Source organism: Orussus abietinus, unplaced genomic scaffold (assembly GCF_000612105.2).
Source record: "Orussus abietinus isolate OABI.00-Male unplaced genomic scaffold, Oabi_2.0 scaffold99, whole genome shotgun sequence".
Taxonomy (NCBI): domain Eukaryota; kingdom Metazoa; phylum Arthropoda; class Insecta; order Hymenoptera; family Orussidae; genus Orussus; species Orussus abietinus.
The window spans coordinates 332,079-345,661 of record NW_019394251.1 but is presented as its reverse complement, the minus strand read 5'-3'; positions in this window follow the sequence as shown (position 1 = coordinate 345,661).

The following is a 13,583-nucleotide window of genomic DNA, read 5'->3' as shown; positions in this document are numbered from 1 at the left end:
CTATTATTTCCCCTTTCTCCGTTGAAACCATTCTCGTAATTCGGGTACGAATGATACTAATTAATTAAGACCGATCTCATTTTCAAAGAGACGTTTACATTCGCGAAAGGCATTTTTGTTTTGGGTCTGCAACTTAAAAGTCTGGAGTGTGCAACTTAAGATCAATTAATCGTCTCCGTACCAGCTCGTAGCGGTGACCCATTAAAGCTGTAATTAACTCACTTAATTCCTGATTCGGTATATCCTTATCAGCATGGTCATTTAAGCCTCTTCTAGGGAAGAGCTTCGACCTCGAAGAAGATTCCTTCGGAAGTCTTTGTACGACTCGATAGAATTCATTTATTTTGACGGGCAAGAAAGCCTCGTAGATCGCTTAGGAGTTTCGGATAACAAGTGCGACTTCAAGATACATTTTTTCGCATCTTCGAGTTTATTCGAATGACGTGAAAGGTGATGTATATAAATCTGGAATAGCCACTTTAGCACAATTCAATAAAATTTGTTGCAAAATTTATTGCTAATTCATTGCTATTTTATTGCACAAGAAAACAATTTTTTGCTCTTATACTCTTCCGAAAAATGGTGGCGATGTCAGCTTTGTATAAAGCTAACACTGCCGCAATAAAAAATAATTATTAAGTAAATGTTCATCGATGAATTATATACTAGAATTTATTGCTAATTAATTGCTCGCAGAAAAATCAAATTTCAATTTTTTTGCTCACCCCTAAAGGGGTGAATCGCCACCCCTGGCGTTGATCGCAGGATAGAAACGTGAAAAACGTGGGAGAATCGAACTATTTCTTCACGTGGGCATTAATTGCTAGTTAATTGCTCCAAGAAGAACCAATATCTTCGTAAAAATACAATTTTCAAACCTACATTAATTAGCGATTAATTCCCACGTGAACAAATAGTTCGATTCTTCTACTTTTTATGTGGCCATGCTGGGGCGACATAGGCGGGGCTGGTCTACCACCTTAGGGGTTGTAAAAAAAATTCGAAATTAGGTTCTTGTCGGAACAATTAATTAGCAATTAATTCCCACGTGAAGAAATAGTTCGATTCTCCCATGTTTTTCATGTTTCTGTCCTGTGATCATCACTACGGGTGGCGTTTCACCCCTTTAGGAGTGGCAAAAAAATTGAAATTTGATTTTTCTGCGAGCAATTAATTAGCAATAAATTCTGGTACGTAATTCATCGATGAACATTTACTTAATAATTGTTTTTTATTGCGGCAGTGCTAGCTTCATATAAAGCTGACATCGCCACCATTTTTCAGAAAAGTATAAGAGTACAACATTTTTTCCTTGTGCAATAAAATAGCAATGAATTAGCAATAAATTTTGCAACAAATTTTATTGAAGCGTGCTAAAGTGGCAATTCCAGCTTTATATACATCGAAAGGTGATATGAAAGGTGCCCAGAAACTTAATCCACGTCGATAAAATAAAATTCACCTGTATCAGAAGTAATGCTACTCTGTATACTCGTGTGAGTCGTCAAGCTGGTGCGCCACATTACCGACAGTCATGTTTATGTTGACGTATGTTACACTCTACATTGAGAATTATATGAAATGAAATACTACGTATGTCATTTCAGTAGAAAGATTATAAAGGGATCGAAGTAATAATGAAGAAGTTCCTTGGATTCGTGATTTTTAATACTCTAATCGACCAACGGCGCCATCTGTCACGTTTAGCTGAAACTAAATGTTCTACTCCAAGAGCCCGTATAGTCCACGGAGCAAATCACCATTCTCTTACAATCGTAATATGCGATTTTCATAGTATTTTAAATTATTCGAGCTTCGTCCCGAAAATCTTAATTTGCAATTTTAAGCATTGAAAAAGCGTAAAATGATAAAAGTATACGTGGATGGCGCGATGTTGGTTCTAGTCCACGACAAATAAAAATAATTTCGTATAAAGGATGAAACTCCACGAGTTTGAGGACCTTCCTTAGGGCTTCCTTGTTCACGAGGTAAAATTTGAAACGGATCGGAACATCCAACACGGAAGAAACTGTCATACACGATTTGGCCTCTCAGATACCACTTTCATATCACCATAAGAATGTTGACGGTAGGTCGTGGTTGGTCAGGATCCTTTGAGACTGTTTAGGGTTGTTCATAATTGCTTCATACAATTGGGACCAGTTTGGATCGCAAGGAGCCAACTTGGACCGATCGAGATCGATTGGGACTTCTTCGGACTGTTAGGGTAGGTCGGCAGAAAGGTGATCGCTTTTTGAGCAGAACTAGGCCCCGAACAGCCCCGAGCTCAGGTTGCCGACTCAGAAAGTGCATTCTGGCGAGATATTAGCCGGCTTTGTTCCCAAGAGCTGAAACACACTCGCCTCTCATTCCCGGAGAGACTTACACTCGCCAGTATCGGCGAACTGCCAGTCAAGTGACACCGGAGCCGGCGACTGTTTTGCAACCGGTCCGGGACGGTCCGCGAACGAGTTCGCGGCTCCAAGTCGATACACTTCGATTTTTCCCACCTCGGCATACTTACCTCATTTTCTTTATAAATCGTCATTGCTGTTATTTCGCTTCATTTTCCATTTCTCCTCAGCAATAATATTTGACAATTTATAGATATTTATTAGTGGAACGACGAATTTATTGATTGATTATATCACCTCTGATTAAGTGGAGTTCGATTTTTCTCAGCTCGGCATACTACCTAATTTTCTTTATAAATCGTCATTGCTGTTATTTCGCTTCGTTTTTCGTTTCTTCTCAGCAATAATATTCGACAGTTTATAGATATTTATTAGTGGAACGACGAATTTATTGATTATATTTTATCATCTCTGATTGAGCCGTTCGATTTTTCTCAGCTCGGCATGCTTACATAATTTCTTTTATAAATCGTCATTGCTGTTATTTCTCTTCGTTTTTCGTTTCTTCTCAGCAATAATATTCGACAGTTTATAGATATTTATTAGCGGACCGGTGAATTTATTGATTATATTTTATCACCTCTGATTGAGTGGATCGTTCGATTTTTCTTAGCTCGGCATACTTACTTCATATTCTTTATAAATCGTCATTGCTGTTATTTCGCTTCGTTTTCCGTTTCTTCTCGTCAATAATATTCGACAGTTTATAGATATTTATTAGCGACGCGACGAATTTATTGATTATATTTTATCACCTGTGATTAAGTGGACAGTCGTAGTAAATTACCACGCCTTTGCAAAACAATGCTGCAACTTTTATATCTATTTATAATGAATTGTTAATTAACTGAAATGAAGGATTTTAAATTCTGTTTTTTGTTCCGCAAGTTCCTTTTATTTCATTCAGTTTTTGGGTAGGAGAATAAATACAGGGCTCAGGTTTGCCTTACGCAATTTGCTCTACGATAATAGTGGCTCTCTCGATTCATCCAACATTTACGATAGAGAATAAGGAAGAAGGGATTATATCGCAGGATCCTCGCAGTACAGATCCAGAAATAAAACGACACGCAGGATTGTGCAATCCGTTCCAGGATATTCTTTATATACCGTCCTGCATGCGTGATTCGTATACTTACGCAATTTGTTCTACAATAATCAAGGCTCACCCGATTCATCCAACATTTACGATACGAAATAAGGAAGAAGGGATTATATCGTAGGATCCTCGCAGGATAGATCTAGAAATAAAACGACACGCAGGATTGTGCACCCCGTTCCAGGATATTCTTTACATTGCATCCTGCATGCGTGATTCGTATACTTACTTTGTTTTATAATAATCAAGGCTCTCTCGATTCATCCAACATTTACGATACGGAATAAGGAAAAAAGGATTATAACGCAGGATCCTCGCAGGATAGATCCAGAAATAAATCGACACGCAGGATTGTGCACCCCGTTCCAGGATATTCTTTACATTGCATTTTGCAATGCGTGTTTCGTATACTTACGCAATTTGTTCTACAATAATCAAGGCTCTCCCGATTCATCCAACATTTACGATACGGAATAAGGAAGAAGGGATTATATTGCGGGATTCTCGCAGTACAGATCCAGAAATAAAACGACACGCAGGATTGTGCAATCTGTTCCAGGATATTCTTTATATTGCATTTTGCATGCGTGATTCGTATACTTACGCAATTTGTTCTATAATAATCAAGGCTCTCTCGATTCACCCAACATTTACGATACGGAATAAGGAAGAAGGGATTATATCGCAGGATCCTCGCAGGATAGATCCAGAAATAAAACGACACGCAGGATTGCGCACCCCGTTCCAGGATATGTTTTATATAGCATCCTGCATGCGTAATTCGTATACTTACGCAATTTGTTCTACAATAATCAAGGCTCTCTCGATTCATCCAACATTTACGATACGGAATAAGGAAGAAGGGATTATATTGCGGGATTCTCGCAGTACAGATTCAGAAATAAAACGACACGCAGGATTGTGCAATCCGGTCCAGGATATTCTTTATATTGCATTCTGCATGCGTGATTCGTATACTTAGGAAATCACGGTGCCTAGTTCAGGCCTCACAGTTCGTTCTACGATAGCCATGGATCTCTTGATTCATCCGAGCACGTCATTCCATTGTCCGGCTAAGGAGTAAGCCTCCGTATAGGGTCTATTACGGTCTCTGGAAAGTGTAGGCTTCCATCTGCATGTATTTTCTCTCCGTCTTTCGGCCGGTTAGTATGCAAAAACGATGATTCAGCGTCCGAGAGAGATCGGGTTCGGGAGTCAGGGTAACGCTCGCGTAAACGTACTCACGCTTCGTTACGTGAAATACGCTCTCGCGGATTTCTTACCACTTGCATATCGCGGCTGCGAATCGCGAGATAAGAATCCGACTCGCGTGCCGCGAACCGCGCGAACGCGTAAACCCGCTCGATCGGTTTGAAATAAGTGAAAACGAAGAAATGAAGAAAAAACTGGCGTGATGTAATTTAGCCTTTTTGGATGCGTGTCGGTCGGTGAACGCGTTTTCACGGAATTTAAGGTGATATGTGCCCATAATTATGAAAGTGGTTTAAGTTATATATTTTTTGTTTCGAAATTACATTGAATTAATTTCGTTTGAAATAATATGGCGTGAAATAACTGATAAACTCATTTTTTTTTTAAATTTTGACTTAGACCACTTTCATAATTATGGGCACATATGAAAGCCTGATATATACGTAAGAAAAAGTCAAAATATTGATAAAACTTCTCCAAACTGGGTGCACCGAATTATCTGAAACTTTAACACGTGATTATGGAGGCCCTAAGGAATAACGCGCTGCTCATGAAATACTTTTGTTTTCAAGAAATATTCTGTACCTATCTCGGAAGAGGACCAAAAAAAGATATATTTTTTTTTTTTCGAAAAATTAAATTTCATGGGCAGCGCGCTCTTCCTTACAGCCTTCGTCATCACGTGTCAAAGTTTTAGATAATTTGATGCACCCAGTTTGGAGAAAAGTTTAGTCGTATCGTATCGTTTGAAAATTCACCACGTGAACGCGAAGGCCCTAAGGGAGGTCCTGTCACTTATGAGATTTAAATTTTCGTACAGATTAAGACATTGAGGTGAAGTGAATAAAGAAGATTTTTCTAAATGCCTACGTTGCTGACGTTTGTTTTTATATTGACAGCTGTATCGAATTACATTGTAGATTGTACCAAATGGCATATTCCATCTGCCGTTTTCGTACAATAATTATAAAGAAATCGAAGTAAAACTCCAGAAATCCTCTGAATTCTTGCTTTCTGGGGCCCTAATTGACTGCAGAGGGATCCCCTGCGCCATCTGTGATTCCCAGGTCAATTAAATTTTCACTCCGAGACCTCGTATTCCCATCCTTTTAGCATAGAAGCGCATACAACACTTTTTTTTCCTTTATCCCGTTCAAATGCGAGTTTATCGACTACCAGAGTGTTCGAAATTGTCGTAAAATTGTCCTGACCCTTTTGTTTCTCATATCAGAGCCTTCGATAATTGTATATTGATCGAAATATGAGAGCTCGACGCCATTTTGGTTCTGGTCAGGGCAGAGTTAACAAATTTTTTCCAAAAATCCAAATTTTGAATGTGTCAGGACAATTCTTAGATGATCAGGAGTGACGCGTCAAAGTTTCGGACAGGTTGGTCTAATACCCTTAAAAAAAAGTGTTGTATTCGAATCGACTGATTTGAAGGGGGTGTCACTTCACCTTAACATTACAGTAATGTTACTTCCACTCGTAATGTCAACGAAGAAGCGTCATAAACCAATCCGAAATACAAACTCGGTCGATCACATCTTTTTCCTTTTAGAGATAGCACCGCTAAGTCTGGCCAACGTCCTGAAAAAATGAATAACATTTTATATTCACCTGCTGCAATTTTTTTTCCATGCTTGTCGACGTACGAGCACTGGTACAAATCTCTAATTTTACAATACCTTGATTGAAGACGACATGACATTGACGTTCGAAGGCTCTCGCTGTCGGAGCGGAACATAAGATAAATCTTTTCCATAACTTCTGTCAGTGTCATTTTCGCAAGATCGTCGACACGACGCACATCTAACAACCGGGACCTCGTGGCGAGAGGTCGGAAGGTCTGGCCCGAGGTCGCAGTAGGTTCACAAGGTCCGCATAAATATCCTCCCCCTAATGATTTCCATAAATCTCGGCCCGGCGATCTCCGTTGCGAAACGAAGAGCCGATCGAGATCGATAGTCGATACCTCGTTAGCGAGTCCACGGATGGTTAGCGATAAATCGCGAAACACCGACTCCCGCGAGGTGTGGAGTCCGTTGAGGGGGATTTTTTTCCTCGCTCCACTTTCTCGCCAGGGCAGAAATCTCGATATGCGCCTGATTTATATAATTTTATTTTCCTCCTGAAAAACAAACGGCCGGAATCGATATACCCGCCGTGTCGGAAAGTGGAACGCGAAAAAACTCCGCTCAGCGAACTCTCACGACACCGTGTAGAACTCGGATTTTATGGCTTATGTCGAGGGGGCCATTCACTCAGTATATATCATGGATTTCCATGCTTGAAATTATGTATTGGGTTGTTCGGAAAGTAATTTCGTTGTTTCCCAACAGAGGACTTAATCTTTTTTTTTTCACGGCCAGCTTCACACTTAAGCCGCATAATCATTATATATTTGGACAGCTGATCTAGCACGGCTTGCTTGTGAAAAAGTTTGATTGATTCTACGCAGTAGTTTTTGGTTGGTACCCTTTCAAATATGGAAAGTGAAAAGCGGCATTTTCGGCATATCTTACTTTTTTTACTATCGAAAAGGTAAAAATGCTGTTCAAGCAAGAGAAAAATTATCCGACGTGTATGGAGAAGATGTATTGACAGAACGCCAGGGTCAAAACTGGTTTGCAAAATTTCGATCCGGCAATTTTGATATTGAAGATGCACCACGTTCTGGAATGCCACTTAAAGCTGATGAAAACACAATAAAGGATTATATAATACATATTTTATTGATGTATGTGACATATTTATGATTATATATATATATATTACATATATTACATATATGTATGAGATTATCGCGATGATAGCTAATAAAATATTCTTTTCCGTGAATTTGCTGAGATCTGCCTTTCTCAATTTGCTCGTTTGTCCATGTTGTGTAAGAGGTGCCGAAGGAGAAAAACGGCAAGATCCGCATCCGGAAGGGCGTTAATTATACACCGATTAAGATGTGCCGTCGACGACGTAATTACGTCGCTCGTGTAACGAGGCAGGACCGCGGATAAGGCGGAGTCCGTATACGGGGAGACCGGTAATCTGGGATCTTATCGAGTGCCGTGTGTGTCTTTTATGAAGGATTCAGCTACCTCGGTAAAGTAGATCCCTGCCCCGTTACCCCGTGAATCGCCATTGAGGTAGCCCTAGCCCGAGATTTCTTTTTCGTCGGTAAACTCGCGTGGTTTACCGACGAAATTAGTTTCCAGCTATTTTCCCCGCCAATTCCCCCCTCTATAAACATCTTGGACCGGATACAAGGCCGAAGCAGGTGGACCTTCTCGACAAGGAAGAGAAGTCATTTAATTTACTTGCGACAAGTTGCCCAAAGCGTCCCACGTCGGGTGGATTAATCCAATCGAAAAGGGTCCCCTTTCATTACGCGTGTATCCAGCAAGAAGCGTCCTCGGTTCCTTTCTACGAGCATCCGAAGGAAAAGAAACGGACAAAAACGCAGGGTCGGGTGATTCTTAATTAAACCGAGTACGCCCTAAAAAGAGTCTCGTCGCCGTAGATAAGGCAGGGCCGCTACCGTATCGACCCGGCCATCTCGCAGCTCGCCGTTGGTAAAAACGGACTCGTCAAAGATCGCCGCGATGCTTCTGCGACAAATTGCATTACTGCGAAGTGTAATGTTTTGAAATATCTTAAATTAATTACTTCGCACGTTTCATTGAACCGAGTGTTCTCGTCCGATTCCTGGCCAGAAACTCGGTTGGCGGTTCCTTAGCCCCGGTACCGGGTCTCATTCGTTATAAAATCTACAAAACCTTCGCCATATATATGTCCCCGTCAATAATCCTTTCTGATCATAATTTCGGTTACGTCATGTTATTCCAGTCGCAAAACAACTGAAATCAATTATTGTGCACCAAATGCAAACAACCTTTCTTCCCGGGTTAATTCGGTTCTTTTATTAGCTAAAGAATTAAAACACAATGTATAAAACTATATAATTCCAATTGTTAAATAAACTATCGTGATCCGTTGCTATGTATCAAAAGGCATGTCATTTCTGGTCCATTAAGAACTTTTCCCAAACTAAAGTATCAAAGCACAGAATCTATAACATAAGAAGTATAAACAATTTTTGTATTTCTTATTCCGACACCGGGATTTAACCGTTATAGAATCCCCCGCAAAGGCACGTGGCTTCTGCGTTACGGCCTGCGTGTCCTGAAAGGGGGTATTTAGAGCGCGTTTAACATCGCAGCCCGGCAGACCCGCACGGACGCGCTCCCGCGGGCGGAATGCGTCGACTCGGTCGCGCTCCGCTCTTATATACGCGAGACAAGGCCCGGCCGGGCGTGCCGGCTTGTACGTACCTGTGTGCGTGCGCGCGCATGCAGCCCCTTGTGTGTACCTTACGCCCGACGTCACGTGGACGAATCTGAATGTCAATGCAAACGAGCCTTGGCCAGATACGCGCTCGAACCTCCGGTGTCGGACGTACAGGGGTTCTTCCCTGGCAGCCTGGGATTATATCACAAAATGGGTTTTCTTATCGCAATTCTAATAATTTCTTATCATTTTATACGTAGCTTCCATTTCTTTCCGTCGGACTTGGACTGTCTTCTTCGATATTTCGACGTCGGCATATAAAGGTACAAGCTGTTAGGATTCGCTGAGTGATAAAGCTTTTTCTATCGGATCGAAACATTCGGAAAGATTTTTTATCTAACCATGGTTCTACAGAGGTTTCTCAGTTGGCCGGGATTTTTTTTTACATGTGGGAAGAAAGTACCTTTGTATAATGGTACCGGCGTGTGATGGCTTTTTTTTTACGAGTTTTGTCGTTTCTGTAATTTCTGTTTCTGGTTGTATTTTTTTTTTACAGCGGGTTTTATGAGCCGCCGTTACCGCTCTCGAGTAAATGGCTGTAATTCGGGTATCTGTGTGGCGGTTTTACGAAGAAAAAATGGGAGGGAAAAGGGAGAAAAGGAAAATTGCGGAGCCGCGTCAGCACTTCTTGATCCTGTTCTTTTTCTTTTTTTTTTCCCCTTTCTTCCTTTTCGCTCAACGTGACCCGAGTACCAATGAGAACGGTCGCAGACATGACGAAGACAGAGGGGACCTTGTCGAACCGGAGATTGACTATCGATTCCGTCGTTGCTTCTACTGGATTCTCTTCTCCTTCTAGCCGAACATTTATCGCCTCGCTCGGTCTTTCTCTCCGTGAAAAGTGTCGCCGAATCAACGGCGACGCTGCTAGACATCACTTCCCTGCCGATAACCTATCTCCGTGGTCCCCTTATCGGATACTCATTGTTTGGCGAACCGGGGCAGACGTCGCTCGTCGATTGTTTCCCTTCTACGTTTTCCGCACTTTCCAGGATTATTAATTCCCACGTCCGCCTGACTCTTTAAAAATCAATTTCCGAGTGAACCTCCTTTTCCTCGGTAACGCGAATTATTCAATTTTTTCCCCATTTTCCTGGAATGCCTTAATACGACGGGCCGCCATTGATTTTGAGGAAACTTGAAAAAGAACCAAGGAGATATTCACTGATATCGGTGAAAACGATTTCCTTCTTTCAGAACCGATTCCCTTTGATTTCATATGCTAACTAACAATGTAAATCGGTAATAAATGACGGTCGGTCTGAAAATTGCGGTAATGTTTCGGTGATTTCAACGTGACTTCGGGAATTAAAATCCATGATTTCCTGAGTGACAACCTTAAAATTGCGGTAATGTCTCGGTGATTTCAACGTGACTTCGAGAATTAAAATTCTTGATTTCCAGAGTGACAACCTCCTCGAAAAGAACATCTCTTTAGGAAAGTATAATTAACTAGCTGTCCCTCCCGGCTTCGTACGGGAGTAAAGAAAGCACTTCTAGTTTCTTCAACTACTTGTTTCACTGAAATTCTCATGCTCTTATCATGAATATCTATTATTCCAATGGTGCCCGGATTAGTTTTGTATTTTTTTAAATGATTTAATTAACATTTTTATTCGTCGATGAGTCCCCGTAACGATAGAGCAATGAATCGAAGTCTATAACCTTCGCAATATCATATGGAAAATATCCGCAAAATAGCGATAAAAATAATATAAACATTTGTCCCTACGCTGTACAAAATCTATGAGAAGAAACTTATTTTATACCGCCTATGTCAATTAAGGGATTCTCAAGATACGAAGTGAAGCCCCCTTCAAATCAGTCGATTCGAATACAACACTTTTTTTTAAGGGTATTAGACCAAACTGTCCGAAACTTTGACACATCACTCCTGATCATCTAAGAATTGTCCTGACACATTTAAAATTTGAATTTTTGGAGAAAATTGTTTAACTTCGCCCAGACCAGAATCAAAATGGCGTCGAGCTCTCATATTTTGATCAATATACAATTATCGAAGGCTCGGATATGAGAAACAAAAGGGTCAGGACAATTTTACGACAATTTAGAACACTCTGGTAATCGACAAACTCGCATTTGAACGGGATAAAGGCAAAGAAAGTGTTGTATCCGCTTCTATGCTAAAACGATGGGAATACGAGGTCTCGGAGTGAATATTTAATTGACCTGGAAATCACAGATGGTGCAGGAGGTCCCTCTGCAGCCAATTAGGGCCCCAGAAAGAATGAGTCCAGAGGATTTCTGGAGTTTTACTTCGATCTCGTTATAATTATTGTACGAAAACGACAGGTGGAGTATGCCATTTGGTACAATACCCAATATAATTCGACATAGCTGTCAATATAAAAACGAACGTCGGCAACGTAGGCATTTAGAAAAATCTTTATCGACGTCGATCAAGTTCCTCGACGTGTTTCACTTCACCATAAAATGTTGAGTCGATTCTTTCTTGAAGATCTTAGGTCGCAAAGGAAAAAGTGACTCCTCTTTATACAATAGTATAAATACGTGTAGTATTTATAAACCCTTTCAGAATTGTAATTGATAATCTAATTATTTCATAGAAGTCTTGAAAGGCTTTTAGTCTTCTAAGGAATGTGATTGGCTTAGGACCACCGTTTCCAGAATTTTTTTACTTTCAATAATCCCCTCATTACTCCAAAGCTGACGAGAAAGCTTCGGAATGTCGAACAGTCCACATAACCTATATCAGGCTTTTTTTTTATGTATTGCACAATAAGTCGCTTGCCTTGCTATCTTACCCCCTTTGGTACCCTTTCTTATTCGATGTCCCCTCTCTTTTTAGTCCTGTCACTTCATATCTACGGATCCGATAGCAAAGCGTTGAGAAAACCACACTTGGGTAAATTTGAATTTGCTCTTACCTTCTTGAGTCTTTGCTAATGTGAACATTCCGAATAGTGTTCCATTTAATTTAATTAAAGTCCTGAAAATGACAGTCAACGGTCGAAAAATCTTCCGAGAAAACAAATCCCACTTTTTTTGGGCCAAGGCCAATTCAATAAGCTTCATTTAGAAGGCACTGATAATTGATACATGACAATGCTTCTTTCTTCTCTCGGTTGATCGTCTTCATAATTAGGTACATCACGAAGAGGAGATATCTAATATAGGAGGGAAGAGAAGAAAAAATAACTCGATGGGCGACAAAGTGGGAGAAAAATTGTAAATTGTAAATTAACCAAGAGGGGAATTTTTGACAATTTTCCGACATTGACATAGACGAAGCAAAGCGAACGATGCGAGCGTACGGGATCTAGTACTCCAGGAAGATCCTGATCCGATCAGCTGACCTCGTATTTCAGGTTTCCCTTTCTTTCTCTCTCTCTCTCTCTTCTTTCGTCGTTCCTCTCGGTCCTACTCTCAGCCCTTCTCTCTCCCTCGCCCATTCCCTTCCATCAATCGAATAATGTTACGCAACCGCGGGAGAAATTAATTTCGTAAGCGCGTCTCGGGTACACGCTTAAATACAGAAAATGAAGAAATGTGAAGAATACCCACCGAAACGGTCGACGGAAAAATTCAAGCGACCCAAGCGAAGTGAAATATTAAAAAATGCACATCTCCGTATTAAATGGACCAATCGGTTTCGTTCATAGTTTAAAAAACGCAGAAAAATCGTCCACTCTCGATGGCCTTTTTAAAGTTGACTTTACTTATTCAAGAGGTTCAACAAACGACATTCATTGTCCAATTTGACACGCCAGGCTGAACATCGCAGATAATGACCAGGTCTGAGTTTCGCGTCTCTAAATATATATTTAACGCGAACTCTACCGAGTTTCTTAATTTCAAGGTAAAAGTACGAAAATATATTTATTACCGGCAAATCGGTGATTAGCGGCCAGTGAATTGATTTGGAATGTTAATAACAAACGTGTCGAAGGGGCTGATGAGGCTCTTGTCTGTCGAAATCCCGATGATTGCACGAGGTTTAATTAATGATGCGCAGCCTCCTCCGAATTCAGACAGGTGTGAGAATCCAGGTAAATATCGAGGAGCAATAATTATCGAGACCTCGATACCTGCCGAACCGTCGTAATGATTATCTGAAATCGAATCGAGATCGTTATCGAGTATCGGGGATGTGTAGTTATTAAACCTTGACGATTGAAAATCATCGGCACGAGATTTCCACCGAGTGGAATCCGTTTCGTAACAAAAGGTACACCAATTAACCTTTTGGCCTAGATAATGAGTGCCACAAAGCATCTGCAATCACGACTGGGCAAGTTTTTCTATACGGAAATATCCCACCGTCGCACTTTTTTTTTTTTCACGCCATGTACGGTTATAAATTAATTGCAGGAAATGCAGGTATATATCAAAATGATATCTGATAACTTCCCGTACTACAGGTTTCGACCATTCGGGGAGCAAACAAGAGCGAGCGAGGAAGGTGAGGTCGTCTCTCTCCCTCTCGCAGGTGAATACGCGAGCATTAGTGCGTTAACGCCTGATAACGACTC